This window comes from Petaurus breviceps, unplaced genomic scaffold (genome assembly GCF_028583685.1).
Source record: "Petaurus breviceps papuanus isolate PSGF00001 unplaced genomic scaffold, PetGlider_PUasm1.0 90881, whole genome shotgun sequence".
Taxonomy (NCBI): domain Eukaryota; kingdom Metazoa; phylum Chordata; class Mammalia; order Diprotodontia; family Petauridae; genus Petaurus; species Petaurus breviceps.
The window spans coordinates 9949208-9970607 of NW_027187369.1; the positions used below are offsets into that span (position 1 = coordinate 9949208).

Genomic DNA, 21400 nt, shown 5'->3' on the forward strand with positions numbered 1-21400 from the left:
ATTTTGGCAATCTTTTTGTGAAGTCCTGGATTGGGGGGAGGAATTTATACCTGATTCTCTTTGTTCTTCTTTATCCTTATTCTGTCTGGCACATTTTTAGGCTCAACAGGGGGTCTGATAAGGGCTCAGGATTCCTCCTCTTGGTCCTAACACAGTGACATTTTCCTAAAATTTCCCTATCATGGTGCATGCCATTCACACTGACATTATATGCAATAAACATGAGCACATGTAAAAATAGAGTACATAGAAATAAAGCAGTGGTGTGTGTAAGACATTACATGATACAAATAAGAAGTCTCAGGTGTTATTTAACATATATGATTGTAAAGCAGGGTTTTAGAGAGTAACAGAATGCAGAACTTGTGTGCAATACCTGACAGTACCACACATACAAACTGCTGCAAAGCAATAACTACTTCGTTTTTCTCTTTGTACTCTCAATTCTGAGCACAAGGCCTGGAACACAGCCGGTGCTTAATTAATGTTTTTGATTGATTGATGGTTCTGGTTGTATAGAATAACCTGACATATGGATCACATTTGTAAACATAATACGTGCTCAGCTTTCAGATGATCATCATAAGCATATAGCCCCATGTATAGAGATGCTTTTTGAGCAACTAGGTACCACAGTGGATACAGTGCTGGGCCTGAAGTCAGAAAGACTCATCTTCCTGACTTCCAATCTGGCCTCAGACTTAGCTATGTGTGACCCTGGGCAAGTCACTTCACCCTGTTTACCTTACTTTTCTCATCTCTCAGATCAACTGGAGAAGGAAATGGCAAACCATTGCATAATCTTTCACAAGAAAACCCCAAATGGGATCGTGAAGAGTCAGACACACCTGAAACAACTCAACAACAATTGCAACAGAAAGAGTTACATACAAAGGACATATTTCATCTACTCCATTAGTGGGCATCTACCCCCCCTTACTCACAGTGTTGGATAAGCTGAGTCACTGGTGAGAGTGACTTTTCAGTAGTCAAGTCTCTAAACTTTACACCCTTGTTATCTTCCCACACTTGCTGTATGGTTCTAATCTTGAGCTTGTGGAGAGCCCTAATTCAACACATCTTTAGCCCCTTTGCCCTCCCTAAGTGCCAATCTCGAGCTTCTGAAAAGCCTATCACTGTCTTCAGCTCCCACTGAGCCGGGCCCTCTAGGTTGCTTTTTTCCACTAGGGACCTCTGAATTGATAGCATCAAACAGGAAAGTGGCATCTGAAGCAAATCCACTCATACCCACCTTGTGCTCAGAGCTTGTTTATACTTCCTGAATTTATTACTACTTTCATTACATGATGGTCTATAGAGGATGGGTTTAGTATTTTTGCCTTTCCACATTTACTTTTAATTTCTCTGGGCCATGATACATATGGATCTTTTACATTTTTCCATACAGTGCTGGGAAAGATGCATACTCTTTAGTGGTCCCATTCAGATGGTCCTATAAGTCTTTTAGCTCAAATTTTTCCAACAATTTATATAATTTTGTATTTTTGCTTTGGGTTATCTTTTTGCTAGATTTGGCCAACCCTGAGAAAAGAACATGGAAGTCTCCTGATATTACTGTTTTACTATGTGGTTTTGCAATTTTTCCTTAATGAATTTAGATGCTATGCCAATTGTAGTATATACATTTAATAATGATATTGATTCTTTGTTGATGGTTCCTTTAAGCATAAGGTAATTACCTCAACTTTTTCTGTTTATACTGTGAATTTTTATTTTTGTTTTTCCTGAAAGCATGATTTTATCTCTTACTTTTTTGGAAACCCCTGATGTGAAGTAAATTTTTTACTGCCTCTAGATTTTTAAAAATTAGGATTAAAAAAACTGACCTTTCCCTTTTCAGTCAGTACCTTACAATGTTTTCTAGTTTTTCACCTCTTCCCCCCACCTTTTCCCTTCTCTGACCTCATCTTTCTGGGCTTATTCCATTGACGTTCACCTCCCCTGCTATGTCTGGGCTCTGAGTACTGGCAGTCCTTAGGGTCTCCAGTTAGAGGTCTGCTTAGCTATCCTACCATTGCCATGGAATTTCAGCCTATTTACCATGCTACTTTCCTAGTGGAACCTGTCTTCTGGTGCTGTGGTGTCCGACTGTCTCATTGTGCAGTTCTGAGCTTAAGAAGCTTACTAATGTATTTCTGTGGATCTCTTCATCACTTTTGATTTTGGTCCCTTTTGAGATCATTATTGGAGTTTATCTGGTGGAGGCAGGTTCCTCTGTGCCCTTTTACCCTCCCATCTTAATGGAAATACTCCCGTTTTCCAATTTTAAAAAATTAATTATTTAGTGTTTTATTTTTCCCCAGTTATATGCAAAAACAATTTTTAACATTCATTTTTTAAAACTTTGAATTCCAAGTTCTCTTTCTTCCTCTCTCACTCCTCCATTGAGAAGGCAAGCAATTTGATATAGATTCTGCATGTGTAGACATGCAAAACATTTCCATATTAGTCATGATGTGAAAGAAAACATAGACAAAAAAATCCTAAAGAAAAATAAAGTTAAAAAGGTATGCTTCAATCTGTATTCAGGCACTTTCAGTTCTTTCTCTGAAGATGGATAGCATTTTTCACCATGAGTCCTTCAGAGTTGTCTTGGATCATTGCATTGATGAGAATGGCAAAGTCATTCACAGCTGATCATCTTATAGTATTGCTATTATTTTGTACACAGTACATTTCCCTCTGCATCAGCTCATGCAAATCTTCCCAGGTTTTTCTGAGAGCATCCTGCTCATCATTTCTTATAGCATAATAGTATTCCAACACAATTTGTTTAGCCATTCCCTAATTGATGGGTATCCCCTCAATTTCCAATTCTTTGCCACCAGAAAGGAGCTGCTATAAATATATTTATACTTATAGGTCCTTTTTTTTTCTTTAGGGATATAGACCTAGTAGTGGTATTGCTAGGTCAAAGGGTATGCATGGTTTTTTAGCCCTTTGGGCAGTTCCAAATTGCTCTACCGAATGATTGAGTCAGTTAACAACTTCAGTAACAATGCATTAATGTTTAATTTTTTCCCACATCCCCTCCAACTTGGTCATTTTACTTTTCTTTCCTATTAACCAATCTAATAGGCATGAGGTAGCACCTCAGAATTATTTTAATTAGCATCTCTCCAATCAATCAATAGTGATTTAAAGCATTTTTATATGGCTATAGATAGCTTTGATTCCTTCATTTGAAAACTGTTCCTATCTTTTGATCATTTATCAATTGGAGAATGGCTCTTATTTTTATAAATTTGACTCAGTTCTCTATATGTTTGAGAAATGAGGCCTTTATCAGAGAAACTTGCTTCAAAATTTTTTCATAGTTACTATTTGCTCACTGTATTTCCCCCCATCCTATTCCCCTCCACCATTTAATCTATTCTCCATCTTCTTTCACCCTGTCCTTCCTCCAAAGTGTTTTGCTTCTGGTTACCACCTCCTCCAATCTGCCCTTCCTTTTATCACCCCCCTCCTCTTATCCCCTTTCCCTCCTACTTTCCTGTAGGGCAAGATAGATTTCTATGCCCAAATGAGCGTGTATATTATTCCCTCTTTCAGACAATTCTGATGAGAGTGAACCTTAGTGCACTCACTCCCCCTCACCTTCCCTCTTTCTCCCTCCACTGTAAAAGCTTTTTCTTGCCTCTTTTATGTGAGATAATTTACCCCATTCTACCTCTCAAGGTTGTTGTAAGACTCAAATGAGATGATTCATGTAAAACATTTTGTAATCATAATTTAAATAATCTAAGTATAAGCTATTATCATCATCAAATGATGGGCCTATCATATATTTTGACCTATTGTCTTTATCAGTGACACCCCTGGTATAGTGGAAAGTGACAAAATCAGAAGATCTAGGTTGAAATTCTGGTTCTGATATACATGTACATGTATATGTATATGTCCCAGATGATTGCAAACAATCCTTTTGCAAAAAAGCCCTTCTTTGTCTATTTCATCTGTAAAATAGGAATCTTTATATTTCAACTATCTACTTCAAGGACTGTTGTGATACAAGTATTTTGTAACTCTTCAAGTACTATAGAAATTGGTGTTACAAAAAAACATTTCCTTAAAAAAACCCACTATGTTATACACAAGTTTATAATATTCAGGATATTTATGAAGCCAAAGATCACCATCTTTCCTCATGCAAACTTAAAAAAAAATTAATAACAAATAATCCTTCATGAGAATCAGTAGCTAATTCTGTAAAACTAATTCAGTAACTTTCCTATACAAAGATGGCACTACTCACATTTTCTTATTGACTAGAAGTAGGTACGAGCTAAGTTGAGTCCTCGTTTTCTAACCTGGTTATCCTCATGACCAGTGGTGCACAACTGTGACCAACATACTTTTATGGAAGGGGGAGGAAATTTCTCTCTGTATAAAGTTAAAATTCTCATACCATAATGGCACTCATTTACCTTGGCCTCGTTTCCATTATGCTGTGACTCCCATAGTGAGCTGGCCCAGACTGCTCAATTAACATAGCAGCTACAGTCCTTTGTCCAGCCATCAGGACAAGTAAAATACCGCAATCACAGAAAGACAGAGCTGGAAGGGACCATGTAGTCTACCCTGAGGTAGCTGTGGCATTGTGGGAGGTGGGAGGGGGAAGCACATGTCTTTGAGTCACAAGAGCTGGGTCCTAGTCCTAGCTCTGCCACTTTGTAGATGGGTGACCTTGGGTTGGTCACTGTGCCTTCTCAGACTTTAGTTTCTTTCTCTACCAAATGGAGATAATTCTTGTTCTACCTTCCCCATGGCCTTGTTGTAAGGTTAAATGACTTAATAAACATCCAAACTGCCTTGCCAACTATAAAGAACTGTATAAACGTGTGCTTTCATCATTTTAGAGAGGAAATCAATGCTCAGAATGGAAAAGTGACTTGCCCAAGGTCACACAGAAAGATAAAGGCAGAGCTGAGACTAGAATCCAGGTCTCTTGACTCCCAGTTCAGTACACTTTCCACTTCATTCCACTGCTGGTCTTTACAGGTTTTATTTTTTTAAGTTTACCAAATGTTTGCAGTTTCTTAACCATTCTCGATTTCTGAATGAATATCTTAATTCAGCTGCTCATCATGCATGGAAAGCGATGGGTACAGCAATGCCTTGTAATTATTCCTCTTTACTGATTGTTTAGTCACTTTCCAGCTTTAAGCAAATTCTTCATGCAATAGTCACAGACCGTGAATATGAGCATAACACATATTGCCTAGCAATCAAAGCTTCAAAATTGTCAGTGAAATTACTTCTTAACTGACTATACCTCCTCTTCCTCATTTCCTCCCCTCTTACCAAAAAAGATGGGAGCAGGATAATGAAGCAGTAGAAAGAGCCAAAGATAAAAACAGAGAATTCTGAGTATTCACAAATTCCTGTGGGCTGAGACTGTGATTTTCTACATGTCAATAAATGTTAAAGGTGCTCACAATTTTTACTACCCTCACCTTCAACTTTAAAAATGAAGAGAAAATACAACCTCATAGAGTGCTAGTGAAGTGAAATCACAGACTAAGAGAATGTCGGATCTAGGAAGGACCTGAATACACAGAAAAGAAAATGTCCAATTTGTCCACTACAAATTTATGATATAGAATATTTTTTTAAAAGCAATTGGGGTTAAGTAATTTGCTTCAAGGTTGCACAGCCAGGTGTTTCTGGGTGGGTGCTAAGTGTCTGAGACTGGATTCAATCCCCAGGTCATCCCAACTCTGGGGCCACTGCTCTTACTCACTGTGCTACCTGGCCACCCCATGATATAGAATCTTAACTAGACCCTCACTATATCGAGACAATCCTTTTATGTCTTCATAATCCATTCACACTTCACCAGTGGCTATTATACATCTTTTAGTCCCTCCTCAGGGCTCATATGGCACCCTTCTCACACTCTCAGTTGAAGATCTTGTCCCATTATGTCACAGAAAAAAAAATTGAAGATGTTTTCTAAGAGCTACCTCTTCTCCCCTTCTCATCTTACATCACTCAGACCTCTTCTCCCACTATCTCCTCCACCCTTGTCTCATATGAATAAGTGGACATATTCTGGCAAGGTAAACCCTTCTAATTGCTCCCTCTGCCCCTAGTCTCTCCCTAATATTCAATCTCTCTAGTCTACTGGTTGCTTCCTTGATGTCTATAAATATGTCCTTATCTCCACCATCCCTACAAAACAAAACAAAACAAAACCTTACTTCATCTAACCTTTGTTCTATAGCCATTCTCCCCTTCTTGGCTAACCTCCTCAAGAAAACCTTCTGCAAGTGAAATATCTACTTCTTTTCTCTCAATCACTTCTAAATCCTTTGCAATCTGGCTTCTGACATTATCACTTAATGGAAATGGATCTCTCCAAGATTACCTCTGATTTCTTAATTGTCAAATCTAATTTTCTCAATCCTCATCCTTCCTTTCCTCTCAGTAAACTTGGACACGGCCCATCACTTTCTTTTCTTGGATATTCTCTTTAGGTTTCCATAACACTGCTTTCTCCTGATTCTCCTCCTCCTTGTCTGACCAATCTTCCTCAGACTCCTTTACTGAATCTTCATTCAGGTCATAGTCACTAACATCATGGCCCCCAAGCTCTGGCCTGGCCCTCGTCTCTTCTCCCTCCATACTATCTTGCTTGTTTATTTCATCAGTTCCCATGGATTCAATTTTCATCTTTATGCAATGTTTCTTCCATCTTTATGTGAGTCATAACCTCTCTTCTGAGATCCACTCATATCACCAACAGCTTTTAGGACATCTTGAACTAGATGTCCTACAGACATATTAACCTCACTATGCCCAAAGTCAGCACTTTTTCCTCTCTGACTCCAAAAATCCCTCTTCCATTTCTCTGTTAGTAAAGTCATCACCATTCTTCCATTCATCCAGTCTCATAACCTTGGTGTCATCCTCAACTCACTCCATATATCCAATCTGTTGGTTTCTTATTGTTTCTCCTATTACAACATCTCTTGTATATATCTCCTTTCCATTCACATGTCCACCATCCTAGTGTAGGCCATCATCACTTCACATTCTTCACTGCTCAGAGGGTGCCTTCCCTCTGAGATTAGCTTCCATTTACACTGCACACACACAAACACACACATGGCATATTATGAACATATATTATGAATATAGATTACATATATGACAATATTTTAATGTTTTTACATGTTGTCTCCTCCATTAGGAAATGAGTCCCTTGAAGGTAAGGGCCCTAGGTTTGTCTTTCTTTGCATTCCCAACATTCATTACAGTGTTTGATAAAACATAAGTATATGATAAATGCTTACTGTCTGAATAAGTATAAGCAGAGGGACTGTTAAAACATTATCTGGTTCTATTTACTTAGTTTATAGACAAAGCTAATTCAGGTCTATTAAGGAAAAAGATGTGCTCTTACTTACACACTTTATAAATTACAAAGTGTTGGACAAGTAAGCCATTATCATGTCTCCTTTGGCTAAGTCATGAATTTCATACTTCATGTCCAATAAATCAAGACAAAGGAGAGATCTGGCATTCAAAGCCTTCTACAATCTGACTCCAGCTGGTCTTTCCAGTTTAATTCCACATTCCTCCCTGGCATGTACTCTGTTTCATCCAGACTGGCATACTTGATGTTTTCCATGCACACACATCATTCAGTCTTTATCTCTTTTTGCAGGCTATCCTGCATACCTGGAATGCTCTGCCTCCCTACCCACGCCTCTTGGAATCCCTACCTGCCTTTTTTAGTCTCAGCAGAGGTACCACCCAGTAGAATCAAGTGCCTTAGGGTCCCACGCTGTCTTGTTGTTTTGTCTTGTCTTTGTATCCCCAGGACCATGTATACAGTAGGTACATAAATTGGTTTTAATGGCATCTAGAGAGCAAAACTCATGCATTATTCAACTGATGCTCCATCTAACATTCAAAAACTCACCTTTCCACAATTTCTTGTCCATTCCAGCAAAAGGTATCATTTTCAACCACTGGACTGTGCCTGCAGACATATCCAGGTAAAGCACTATAAAAGTCGCTTTGTGATCTCAACTTTGCAATTAGCTCCCTGAAAATAAAAATATAAACAATGCCCAATATTAGATAAACGTTGATTCTAGGTGAAAAGCTAATTTCTTGATTGGCATTCCAAAGGTCCAGGTAGGATGCTTAGAGGGTCCTAATAAGGATATTTTTAGCTTGGATCCACAAAATGTTAAAGTATAGTCATTAATCATCCCTTTTTGTATCATTTCGCTTATTTGGGTTATTTAAATATCTCATCAGCTTGATTTGGTAATTTGGCATTTTTGTTTTTGCTCACAATTTGCTGGTACCATCTCTGGTTCTTGTTCACATCTTTGAATATGTGGTAAACATGGAATGAAATGAAAGAAATAAAATAAAAAGAAATACAATACAAATGAAAAATTCACATATATTTTATAGGCCTTTGAACACTGAAAAAAGTGTTGTTATTATTATTATTTGAAAATGGTCCATTTTTGTTCATTCATCCCTAGATCTATATTACATAGATGTTCTCTAGTAATGAGTATCTCCTTTACTGTCTCCAGATTTGGGGCCCTGCTCCCATATTGGTCCTTATTCCCATGTACTTTGGGAATGAGGTAGTCAAGAAGAAATTGGTCCAAAGCCTGTCTGATCAGATTGGTTCAGCCATGAATAAGTAACTTAGCCCCTCTGAATCTCAAGTAACTATCCATGACTATAAATTACAGTCATTTCCATATCCACAAAATCCTAGGCCCTTCATGTATTGATTCATAGTTACTTCCACACATTCAGTTTGACAAACATTGAATAAAATTCTTTCTGCTCAAAATGCTGAGATAGGGGTACAAAGGTAAACAAGTTGCAGATCCTATCACTGAAGAACTTACAGTTTATTAGGGGTTTAATGATATAGTTTACTATAGTAAATAAACTACATAGTAACTACAGTTTACTCAGGCCTATAGTCAAAAGACCTGGGTTCAGGTCCCAACTCTGCTACCTTATTAGTTGTATGACCATGAGAAAGTCCTTTTCCATCAGTGGACCTCAGTTTCCTCATCTGTAAAATGAGGGGATTGGATCATAACAGGTCCTGACTCAAAATTCTGTTGCTTCCAATGTCTGTATATTTGATATGCCATAGCTTCCCTCTATATATGCACTTTAATGCCATTTTTTGCTTCCTTATGTTACAATGTAAAAACTGTAATGATAGAGTTCAAAGTGGTCCAACTCTCATGGATGGAGAAAAACAGTTTTCCATAGAAATATTGACATGGTTTTTCCAATTTTTACCTGTTGTCCTCTTTCCAGTTTCATCTTTAAATGTTCTTCGGTTGATCTGGCATAATTTGGTCTCCCTTCAAGCTTTCTACAAACTAATTTTGCTTTTCTACCAACTCCAAACTCTCCTGCACCTTCTCACTATGTCTAAGGGGTCATAGTTGTCCATAATCTTCCTGTATAAGATTTAAGAAATTTGGTTCAATTCTAAACAACCGCTCCTCTTGGCTGCCACACCTTCCTGCATACTGGCTAGTCTGTAGGTTCTTTTGGTTGTCTCATTGTGACTATTGCTTTTACCTCAGTTAAGCTTCGTTAGGAAATGAACATAGTACATGTCAACTTTTTTTGTTTCACTGATGTGTTTAGATGTCATACAACTGCCACATATTCCAATATTTAACTTGTCCGATTTGGGGTCGATTTGATCCTTGCTCTGACATGACAACCTAACTGTGTATGGATAGTGGATTTGGAAATGACTCCCCAAACAGTAACTATTCGTTTCCTTTCTGTTAAGGTAACAGTCAATTTATTATACGTGTGTAAGTGATGTTATTCAGTGCTCACCCTGTCCAGGGCTTCCTGACTCCTCTTGAAGAAAATAGGCATGATTTATTTGCAAGAAGTTTCTGTGTAGTTTATGAGCCTTTGACCTTATTTTTTTATTCTGAACCATAGTGTCACATATGGACGCAGTGGAGTATTATCATGACATAAGCAATGATAACTATGGACACGAATGAATGACCAAACAACAATGAAAGCAACAAAGTGGGAGATAAGCTCACCACAGACATTTTCTACTGTCGTGGTGGGTATCAAATAAAAGAGGGATGCCCTATGGATGGTGAGGTCCTTCAGATGTGTCTGTTTCTGGATGATATTATACTCTTTGATCAAGACCCAGGAGTTTGCATAGTCTCTCAAATGAGATCCATAATCGCCTTAAAGAGTTTGATCTAACTCTTCCACATAGAAAAAAATCACGGGGATGAAGGGGATTACTTCAACTGTAATATGCAGTTGGATGGATGACCCATTACATTAGCTTATCAATATATATATGAGGCACCTTTCTAAGACTAAACTATAGAGCACATTCCAATCTGTATGCATAGAGGTAGTTTCCTCACAGGAAGTTCCCTCAATCAGTGAAATCATAGGTCTGGTCCCCAAAAAAGATTATATCTGTCTTGGATGGACACTGCAGAGGAACTAAATTGTATCTGATAAAGTGCACAATGTCTTCACCATCCCCAAGTTTATCCCTTCTGTTGAGGATGCTTTAGGGCTGCAAAACATGTAAACATGATCTCTAGAGAATCAAAATGGTGGTTCACACAATGAGCAAAAGAAAGATACGTGGTTAACATGATCAAGCAGCATACAATATCTTCCCAATGATGAATTTCATAAAAGGAATGCTGCAAAAGATATCTTTAATGAGATAAATGACCAAAAAAGAAGGATCATAAGAAATCAGTTGGACATAAGGTTTATGTTCCTCTGGCACCCCTTTGAGACTCTAAAGGAACACCCACTGAACTGATTGCTTGAGAGATATTTATGGGAACACATTGTGTATAATAGTTTTTGATCATTTTTCTTCTTTATTATTTCTCCTTTTGTGGGCAATTTGGTTTTCCTCACTTAAGAATTAAACTGGCTAGTGCTTTAACAATTTTATTTGTCTCTGAAAACCTTTTTTCTTTTACTTATCAACTCAATTATTTTTGTTTTCGATCTTTTATTTTACCTTCAATTTCCAACTGGCCCTCTGTTGTGCATGTTTAGGGTTTATTAATTTTTTGACTTTGTAATTTCTTTTTAACTGTATTCTCAGCTCATGGGTCTTCTCTTTTGTTAATATATATTTTCAAGTATTTAAATTTGCCTCTGAGGAATGCTTTAGCTGCATCCCATATATTTTGTACTATGACCTTGATTTTAATATAGTCTTTAAATTATTTCTATAATTTGCTCTTTGACCCACTCATTATTTAGCAGATCATCTGTAGTCTCCACTTAGGTCTGCACCTGTAGCACATCCTTTGAAATTTCTGGCTTTCTAAATTTATTCATGAGCTCTTTATGCCACAGAAAAAATGATCAATTTCTGCAAAAATCTCATGAGTGTTTGAGAAAAAGTAAACTTTTTGTTATTTCTATTCAGTTCTTTCCATAAGTATATTAAAAACCAGTCCTTTTTAGCATTCTGTTGAAGTCTGTAACCTCCTCCTATTGGATACTCTCTCCTCCTTTGGTTTCCAAGATTCTGCTCTTCATCTTACTTGACTGTTCCTTCTCAATCTCCTATGCTGGGTCATCTCTCCCCTGCCCACCAAGTGTGGGTCCTCCTCACTTCTCTCTCAATACTCTTTCCCTTATTGATCCACACTACTGCAATAACCTCCTAATTGACCTCCTTGCCTCAAGTCTCTCTTCCTTCCCATGCATCCCCTATAGAAAAACCAAAGTGTTCTTCCTTAAGTGCACAATTGACCATTTGACTCTCCTATTCACCCAACTCCATTGACCCCTTTTCCCTCTTAGGATGAATCATAAACTTCTCTGTTTAGCTCTCAAAGCCTTTCACAACTGGAAGCCAATTTCTCTTTCCAGACTCATTTACATTATTCCCCTTCACATAAGCCCCAATCTAGCCAAACTGGCCTACTTGTTACCTATACACATTTCTATCTCTTATATCAGTGCCACTGCATTGACCCTTCCCATGCCTGAAAGGCACCACTTTCTCATCACAACCTCATAGAACTCAGATCTTCTTTTAAAACATAGCATAAGTACCACCACATTCTAAATAAGGCCTTTCTTCATCTCCTCCAACTGCTAGCACTCACCCTCAAATTACCTTGCATTTATTTTGCATTTGTATATAGATATTTACTTACATAGATAAATACTGATAGACTGCAAGCTCCTCGAGAGTGTGGATTGTTTTCTTTACATTTTTTATCTCCAACACCTAAAATGGTGCCTAGTATTTTCAGATACTTAATTTCTGCCTGACAACTGATTTCTCTTTCTAAACTGCTGTTACACACTGCAACTGTCTGCTGGACAGCACCATCTGCAGGCAACCCCATTAGAATTTCCAGTTCAACCTATCCAAAATGGAAGTCTCTACCATCCCTGCTAAAACAACTCTTCCACACTGCCTTGTTTTCATCATAATTTTTATCACCCAAGTTTATAACCTCAGAACCATCCTTGATTCTTGCCTTTCCCTCACTTGCCATATACAAATCAGTTGCTAATTCCTACCAATTATTCTCCCGCAATATCTCTTATATCTACCCCCTCCTTTCCAGGCACAGAAGCTCACTGTGCCACTGTCAAATATTCTTCAAGTTCTACTGATTTCTGCCACTCATATTTGTATTTATTCTGCTACCTCTGCTATTCTATCCTCCAGGGAGTCTACCATTTTGATGAGAATTATCACCAAAAATTTAGTCTTGCATAACTGCCTTTCCCAACCCTTTCTTTCTTGTTCTCTGTTAGAAGGAATGGCTTGCCAAGTCAGAGATATAGGATGGATATATTCAGAAATAAAGGTGACAAAAGGAAAATATATCAAACTTTTTTTTTAATTAAAGAAAATCTCCACATTTTCCAGATTGGAGAGTCTGCTATCGACATGTGTTTATACTTCTCTTCCTGACTGTAATTTCATCTTTATGGATGTCAGATCTTCCTTAATTTCTCTTATTGAACTTATTAACCATTCTGAAGAGTTCTGTGCTAGATGTACTTTCCTTTCTAAGGTATTTCTTCCTTATGGAATCTTAGCTTCAGTTTCTTTTTTTCTCATAATTATTCATTTTATTGGAGTCTTTTCATTTTTTTTTACTCATGTTTTCAGTCAGTGATTTTTTTTTGCTGTGAGATCTTACCTTATGAGGATTTTTTCTGTGTGATTGAGTGACTGTGTGTGTGTGTGTTTCTTCTTTTTTCTTTGTGTGGAACATTTGATGCTAATTCTGAAGTGATATAGAGAGGCTAGTCTCATTTACTTTCTATTTGCTTTGCCATCTTCCAGCCAATCTATAAAACATTTTTCTAACAACGATCCTGTAAAATATCTCATCATCATCATTCACAGATGAGGAAACTGAGGATCAGAGATGTGAAGTGGGGAAGGGAAAAAGCATTTATTAAGCACCAACCATGTGCCAGGCACTGTGCTAAGTTCTTTATGATCAATCCTGCTATAAAACATTTTAAAAAGGCAAATTTGTTTCAACCCAATTGATGTATTGGGGAAAGTTTTGATTATAATATGAATTTTGAGTTTTCTCCTACAGTAGAGAATGCAGCAAAATACTCCATTTCACAACAGCTCACAAGCTTATACCCTCCAAGGCCCACTTCCACAAGCAAACTTTAGATCTTGTCAAGGTAAAGTGCCATATTTATTCTATATGTTCTGGTGCACTAGGCACTATAGGCAGAGAAGGGCTAGCAAATACCACTCCCAACTCCTTCTCTGCCATGGCCTCTAGTCCCAAGGCCCAGAGTTGTGGCCTACCCAACTTGCTTGGAGACTTTGTGCTGCCCTAGTAATAGCTGAAAGACCAAAATGCAGCCAATATTCATTGGGGCATCTATCTATTTCTTAACCATTTAACATGCATAATTCCACACTGTTTTTATTAGGTTAATGTCTCTTTTTTTGTGTTATTGACAAACTTGTTGAGCTTGTGCCTCTAACTCCATTTTCCCCATAAGCTCTATTGTTTTTATGTATGATTTTGCACAGGTGATTTTGGGGAGCACATATATTTTGTTATAGCAGAACTGACTTATTGTCTCATTAGATCCTCACAATAACCCTGAAAAGTAAGTGCTATTATCATTTTCATTTTCCAATTGAGGAAACTGAGGCGAGCGGAAGGTGACTTGCCCAGGGTCACACAGATAGTAAATATCTGAGGTTGGATTTGAACTCAGGTCTTTCTGTTTCCAGACCTAGGGTTCTGCCCACTGCAGCGCCACCTAGCTGTCTCTAGTAACTTTCCCATGCCCACATATCTGCTAAGTAGTAGTCTTTGGATTTCAGGCCCGTGTTCTTTCCACTTCACTGTCTCTCAATGCCTCCAAGCAGAGAAGAAAAGCTCAAACTTTCTCTCTATCTAGCCTTTGCTCAGCTATGGGAGATGGAAGCTAGGGAGTTCTCAGGCATTGGAATAATTATTCACTACTCAGGCTAAGAAAAGTCTGGACTAATGTACAGGCCTCTAGAGAGGCCCAGGGGTTGCATCTCATTTCAGAGCCTGCAGGAGTCCTAAGCCCCAAAATGCCTCCCAGGGCTTTCTGTTCAGAGCTAGGGCCAAAAGAGACACGCAGGAATGATCTCCCTGCATTAATACAATTTTCCATTTCATTACCATAGAGCTATTCATTTCTACTAATAAGATTGAAAAAGAGCTCCCAACCCTGAGCTTCCTTTTAGCCAAAGGGAGTCTTCTTAAAGCCAGGCTATGGTAGGAGGATGCAGATGCCTGATCCAGAGAATTCTGTTAGCATAGAAGGCACTGAGAAGCCCCGAGTCCCAAATTGTCGGTTTCTGTTATCCCAGGCCACTCTTGATGGCTATCAGTTTCCAAAGGAAGAGGCTTAGTATGGGGCTCAGAAAATAAAAGTCAACATCACAGCTTCACACAGAAGAAAAAGATGGGTTCAATTACAGGCTAATAGGAGCAAGGAACTGTTTTACAAGGCAATGCTGCAGTCCCCAAGAGTTGGAACTCTAAGACTAAAAGCGGATGGCTGAGCAGTTTCCCCCCATAAAGGAAAGAGAATATGGTCATTAGTCTCTGGGAAATTATGTTCTTTTCTTTAATGAAGACATTACCCCTTAGGCCTTTTCCCACCTCAGAACTCTTGGCCACCACTTTAACTAAAATAGTACATGACTGAAGAAACTTGACCCCCAGCAGGGCCTTCTAATAAACACTTTTTCATTCAACAGGCATTTCTTAAGTATGCCTACTATGTGCAAGTTCCTAGACATACAAAGAGAAAAAGTGATTAAAAAACTCTCCTCTCAGAGAGCTTATAATCTAATGGAAGGAGGTTTCACATATATACATATAAGTATAATAAAAGATAGAATGACACAAAAATCAAGGAGAATTGGGGTGGCTAGGTGGTGCAGTGAATAGAGCACTGGCCCTAGACTTAGGAGGACCTGAGTTCAAATCCGGCTTCAGACACTTAACACAAAAACTAGCCATGTGACCTTGGGCAAATCACTAAACCCCAATTGCCCTGCCTTCCCCCCTCCAAAAAGCAAAAAGAAAAATCAAGGAGAATCACAGACAAAATACTGCAAGAAGATCTGAGGAGGGAGAGAACATTAACTATTGAGGGACTCAGAAAGGATTTGTGATGAACATGGAGCCTGAGCTGACCCTTGGGGGAAGAGAAGCACCTTGACAGATATGGATGTGAAAGACTCATCAAATTCCTTGGTTCTCAGAACTTGAAGCGACCTTACAGGTCATCCAGTGGGTTTCAAGCACAGGTAGCAGATAGCCTGTACAAACGAATGGAGGCAAGGAAAGGCAGGCCTAGAATGAGGGAATGGAGACTAGGCTATTTTGGTTGGAGTCCAGAGTTAGTAAAAGGTAGGAGGATATGTCAAATAATGCTTGAGAGATAGGTTGGAACCAGATGGTGGAGGGTCTCAATGACAGGCTAACGGGTTTGCCTTTTATCCTAGAAGCAATATGGAACTGTTAGACTGTTGAGTCATTTTTAAGTCATGTCCACCGACTCTCTATAACCCCATTTAGGGTTTTCTTGGCAAAGCTCCTAGAGTGGTTTGCCATTTCCTTCTCTGGCTCACTTTACAGCTGAGGAAACTGAGGCAAACAGGGTGAAGTGACTTGCCCAGCGTGACATAGCTCATACTTGCCTAAAGTCAGATTTGAACACAGCCCTGAACTCTATCCACTGTGCCACCAAGCTTCCCCAACAGAGAACTGCTAATTATTTTTGAGCAAAGGACTTAAATGGTCAGAAATATTTTGGAAACTGAATAAAGGGTGGGTGGGAGTGAACAACAACTAGAGGCGAAGAGACCAGTCAGGATGTTAGTACGATAGTCTGGCTTTTCCTGGAAGCCTAAGAAAGGACATAACTAATCTTTTAGTTTCTCCTACTTATGCTGGATTCTGGCAAACAGAGCCAAGGAAAGTTCAGAGTTCAACCCTCTAAGTATCTGGCTGCAGTGGGACAAAAAGCAAGTATAAAGAAACAGAGAAAGTTTTCTCTGTGGAAATTCACAGACATGGACAAGAGTCACCTAGGATGAGAGGGTCTCAATGGGTTGGACTGTGTACCATTAAAATGTCTACACCAAGGAGAACATGAAGCCTGGGTCAGCGGTCCATGACAAACAAAACCTTCTCCCCCTGCTTCTGGTGAAAGAAAGAAGAGGATCTTAGCAATTGAATTTATCTTCATAAAAAAAGGAGAGCAAGATGCCCTCTATATGCAAGTGTGGAAGAAATCCTTAAGGGTCAGGAGTTTCTTTTTTTTTTAATTTCAGTTCAATAGTATCTGCAATGTAATGACTTGAAGATTCTTAGCATATGAATAGACTATAGGGTCATAGATCTATAGCTGGAAGTTTAACCCCTTCATTTATAGATGAAGGAATTGAAGCTGAGAGTCATTAAGTGACTTGTTCAAAGTCACAGGGGCAGTAACAGGGCAGCTAGGTGGTAGCAGCAGACAGAGTGCTAGGCGTGGAATCAGGAAGATGTGAATTCAAATCTGGCTTCAGATACATACATTAACTGTGTTAATAAGGGGCAAGTCACTTAACTGCTACTTGCCTCATTGTCCTCATCTGGAAAATGGGGATAATAATAGTACCTAGCTCCCAGGGTGGTTGTGACAATCAAATGAGGTAATAATTGTAAAGTGTTTATTCTAAAGTGCACAGTGTCTGGCACATAGCAAACACTATAAAATGTTTTTTTCTTTTTTTTTTTTGAACTAAGGTGTTTTGTCTCCAAATCCAATGCTCATTATAATACTGGAGTTGGACATTAAAAGGATCAATGGGAATTCAATAATAAAGATAATTAGGAGGGTTCTAGGTCCTCTAGGTCATAATAGTTAAAGCCAGAAGGGACTTTAGAGATTATTGTAGTCCAGCTGCTTCATTTTACAGAAGAGGAAACTGAGGCCCAGACAGGTTAAGTGACATACCTGAGGTTACATAGGTAAATAAACAGGAGAGCCAGGATTTGAATGTGGGCCCTATGAATCGAAATCTAACATTATTTCAATTACACAATGGAAAAAAAATTCAACCAAGTGTCAAAGCAAAGACATCATCCCAATAAGTCCTCAGGCACAGAGGCACAGCCCTTGGGCTCTTGAAGCTTGTGTCCATTGAACATAGGGCCTAATGGGCAGGAAGGAGAAGCTTTGCATCTGGGCCCAGAAATGGGTGGCATTTCGAGTGTCCGAGGACCAACCTGGCAGTGTCCAGAGAGCCTTATCCCTAAACTGGCAGTAGAGTTAGCACTTCTGTGGTTCTAACAAAGGCAGGGTAAGGTTATTGATATATGCCAGTGGAGCAGGGAAGATGCCACACTAACCATAACACGGCTCCTCGAAGAAAAGCCTCACCTGTAGTATGAAATATTCTTAATAGGGTATCATCTTATTGTAACAGAGTTCTCAGGGATAGTGCTGTTGGAAGGCGTGATTTGCACAAAAAGAATATTGAAAATCCTCAATCTACGAGAAACACAATGAAGCTACTCCCCAAATGTGATGTGGGTCTCAAAGCACCCAGATGGGGGCAGGCAACTCAAACAGATGACTTCTAAAGACAGCCAAAGGCCATACTCCTTCCTGTGCAAGTGGGCTTTTTAATAAGACAGATGAGTAGCTTTGCAGCTCATAATCAGATCCAGACAGGCTGCCTCCGCCACACGCAGCCCCTGCGCCACAGGGATGGTGACGACAATGGCCCCTTCCTTTCTTCTCTTTTCAATTGAAATGGCGATGGGGGTTGGGGGTGGGGTAGGGCGATGTGGGACAAGCAGAACACTGTGTAGAGACTGCAGTGTAACTGACAGACACATCTACTGGCTGCCAAGAGAAATCCCCCAAATATCTAGGAGAAGGAAAACGGCAGCACAGCTTCATTCCGCCCCACCGCCATTGGACTGAATGGTACGAAATAATGTAGTGAAGAGATGTTCAATTTAGAACCAAAGGATCCAAGGCTAAATCTTGTCTTTGTTACTAACTACCTGTGTGATTTGGGGCAAACACATTCCTCTCTCTGGGCCACTAGTTTATTCATATTGAAAATGAGGAACCTGAAAATATTTAAGGTCCTTTTGGCTCTAAAGCCTACAATCCCATCTCTGTTGTTTACTACCTGGGCCTCAGTTTGCATATTCATAAATGGGGGAGGGGGGCAGGTTGTGGACTACATGGTTTCTGAGGTCCATTTCAATTTAAAATCTCCAATCCCATGATCCTATGAGGATAAATTTCACAAAGGTATAATCATAGATGATCTCTGAAGAAGAGGATCTGAGCTAAGGAATAGGCGCCCCTCCCCCCCCCCTTTTGCCAAATCTTTCTTGCCTTCAACTACAAAATGGGGCCAATTTTCCCTAGAGGTGGGGGAGACAAGGACTGCTCTGCCTGTTGAGTGAGATTTCAAAGTGCTGATGTCAATTTTTCTGCCACTACCAAGGAGGGGGTGAGGCAGCCTTTGTGTCCAGACTGAGGAAGGGCTGTTTCAGCTGCTTGTCTGACGGGACTCTAGAAGGCTTCTTTAGGGGGCCTCTGGTATCATGAATTCGCCTTTTGTTTTTTTGTCATTTTTCATTGATACTCTTTAAAAAATTGTCACTTCCCAATGGACCCCCCTTCGACCCCAGTAAGGACCCTCTTTCTTAATAAAGAAGTACAGCTAAGCCAAACAAACGGACCCGCTGGCCACATCTGCCAGTGCTGGCCTCATTTTACACCCACTGTCCACTACCTCTCTGCCAAAAGGTGTGACTGGGCAAGGGAAAAGCCACTTTTCCCAGGTTCCCCAAACTGAGTGCACAGTTGCTCTGACTGCCAATTGGCAACTTTGAAAAACATGTATTAGACACTTTTCAATGCCTAGCAGTACCTTGCACATGATAAGCATGACCAACACATGAACAGTTATTGAATTTTTTAAAATCCCCTCGTCCTCTGATTCAAGGACACAAAGGCAGCCGGTAGCAGAGCTGAGTCTCAGAGCCGTGTCTTCTGAGTCCTCATTTAGGGTTTTCCCATTCCATTCTGCTGCCTTCCTCTGGCTGCCACAACCTTTGGTACATTACTTGTTATTCAGCCCTTCAAGTGCAGTCCTAAGACTTAAGAACCAAGAGGCAGTCAATCGATTGCAGCCTCCAGTCAGAGCAGTGCGTCGGTGCATGTATGCTCACCCGGCTTCTTTGTGTCCAAGCCAGTCTAGAGCTAATGCCTCCACAAGGCATTGTTGTTCCCGATGGGAGCAGCCAAAACTGTCATTTAAAAAAAAGCCCAGCCCAGCCAGACTCCTAGCATAAAGTGTTTTATGAGCGCTGGGCTGGGAATCAGGAGACCTGGGCTCAAGGCCAGTCTAGCTTTGTGACCTTGTGCAACTCACTGGTCCCTCTCTGGGGCTCAGTCTCCTCCTCTATAAATCAAGGAGACTCACAGACTTCAGAGTCAAACAGCAGGCAAGGTCACCAAGCCCAAATCCCTCATTTGACAGATGAGTAAACTGAGGCCCAGAGAAAGGAAGGACTGAGTTGGGGCCAGACACAGGTAGTAAAAGCAATAGAACTAGGATTCCAGCCAGCTTTCTTTCCATACTACCTCCTAACAACCAGACGAGATGGTTGCTAAGGTCTCCTGTAGCTCTGACATTTTATGATTTAATCTACAAATGTATCTGAAGGAGCCTACTCTAAATACTGTACCCTGTGTTCCTTTGATGGTTACACATAATGGCACTTTAGGAGCTGCGTGACTTTAGACAAGTCCTCAGCTTCTCTCTGCCTCCATTCTTTTCTGTGCAAAATGAGATGTTGGGCTAGAACAGTGTTGTCAGACCCAGAAACCATATCCCAGGATCTCTGAAGGCTGCATACTGACTTAGTTCTTTTTTTTGGAGGGGAAAGGCAGGGCAATTGGGATTAAGTGACTTGCCCAAGGTCACATGGCTAGTAAGTGTTGTGTCTGAGGCCAAGTTTGAACTCAGGTCCTCCTGACTCCAGGGCCAATGATCTATTCACTGCACCACCTAGCCACCCCTGACTTAGTTCTAAAATGTAATTCTATCTATATTATATTGAATTTTTACTTGTTTTGTTGACTATCTCCCCATCACATTTTAATCCAGTTCTGGCCACAGGTGGGAGCATCTTAGGCCATGCACAGCCACTCGTTTGATATCTGGGAGTCAGATGAGTGCTAAGATCCTTTCAGCTCTCACATTCCACGAGTTCATGAGAATGGGCTGGCTATGTTATAATGCTACCTGAGCCTTCTTTTAAAATGCCCAGATGACACACTTTAATTAATTACACACTTTACTCAGAAGGGTTGTACATTGTGCATTTATAAAGCTTCTCTTCAAGATTATGTTTAACCTTAAGACACAGTCGCCAATTGTGTGTTGTAACAGAACAAAACAAAACAAATTCTCACCTCCTCCTGCTGGATAAGGTTTCTTCATGTTCTACATGAGCAACTTTTAATACTCTCTTGTCAATAAACAGATCTTCAGGATAATAAGCTGATCTATATTGCCGCTGCTGAGAATGGGCACAGAGCTTGCCAATCTGAAAAAGAAGGGAAATGTCACTTTAGGATGCTTCCACCAACATGATAGTAGAAACCAAGCTTGCCATGTTCCCCAACTGCTCCCCCACTCCCAGAAAAATCCCAGACAAAGACAAAGCTCCTAATCCAATGGGAAAAGACGGCTCTGTAGCCTTCAATGCTTAGTAAGGTCTAAAGACATAGAGCATAGAGAGCACTGGAGTTGGACTCAGAC

The 21400-nt window shown here is 39.8% G+C and overlaps 1 protein-coding gene across 1 annotated transcript in view; it reads right to left on the bottom strand.

Annotated features, from left to right (window-relative positions):
- LOC138150679 (glypican-3-like) overlaps window positions 1-21179 on the bottom strand; it is a 309958-nt gene extending 288779 nt beyond the window's left edge. Inside the window, exons 1-2 of the mRNA XM_069074102.1 lie at window positions 21052-21179; window positions 7952-8077 (exon numbers count right to left, since the gene is read on the bottom strand). The gene's annotated coding sequence lies outside the window, so the exon portion shown is untranslated. The remainder of the gene's footprint in view (window positions 1-7951; window positions 8078-21051) is intronic.
- Window positions 21180-21400: the final 221 nt, after the last annotated feature.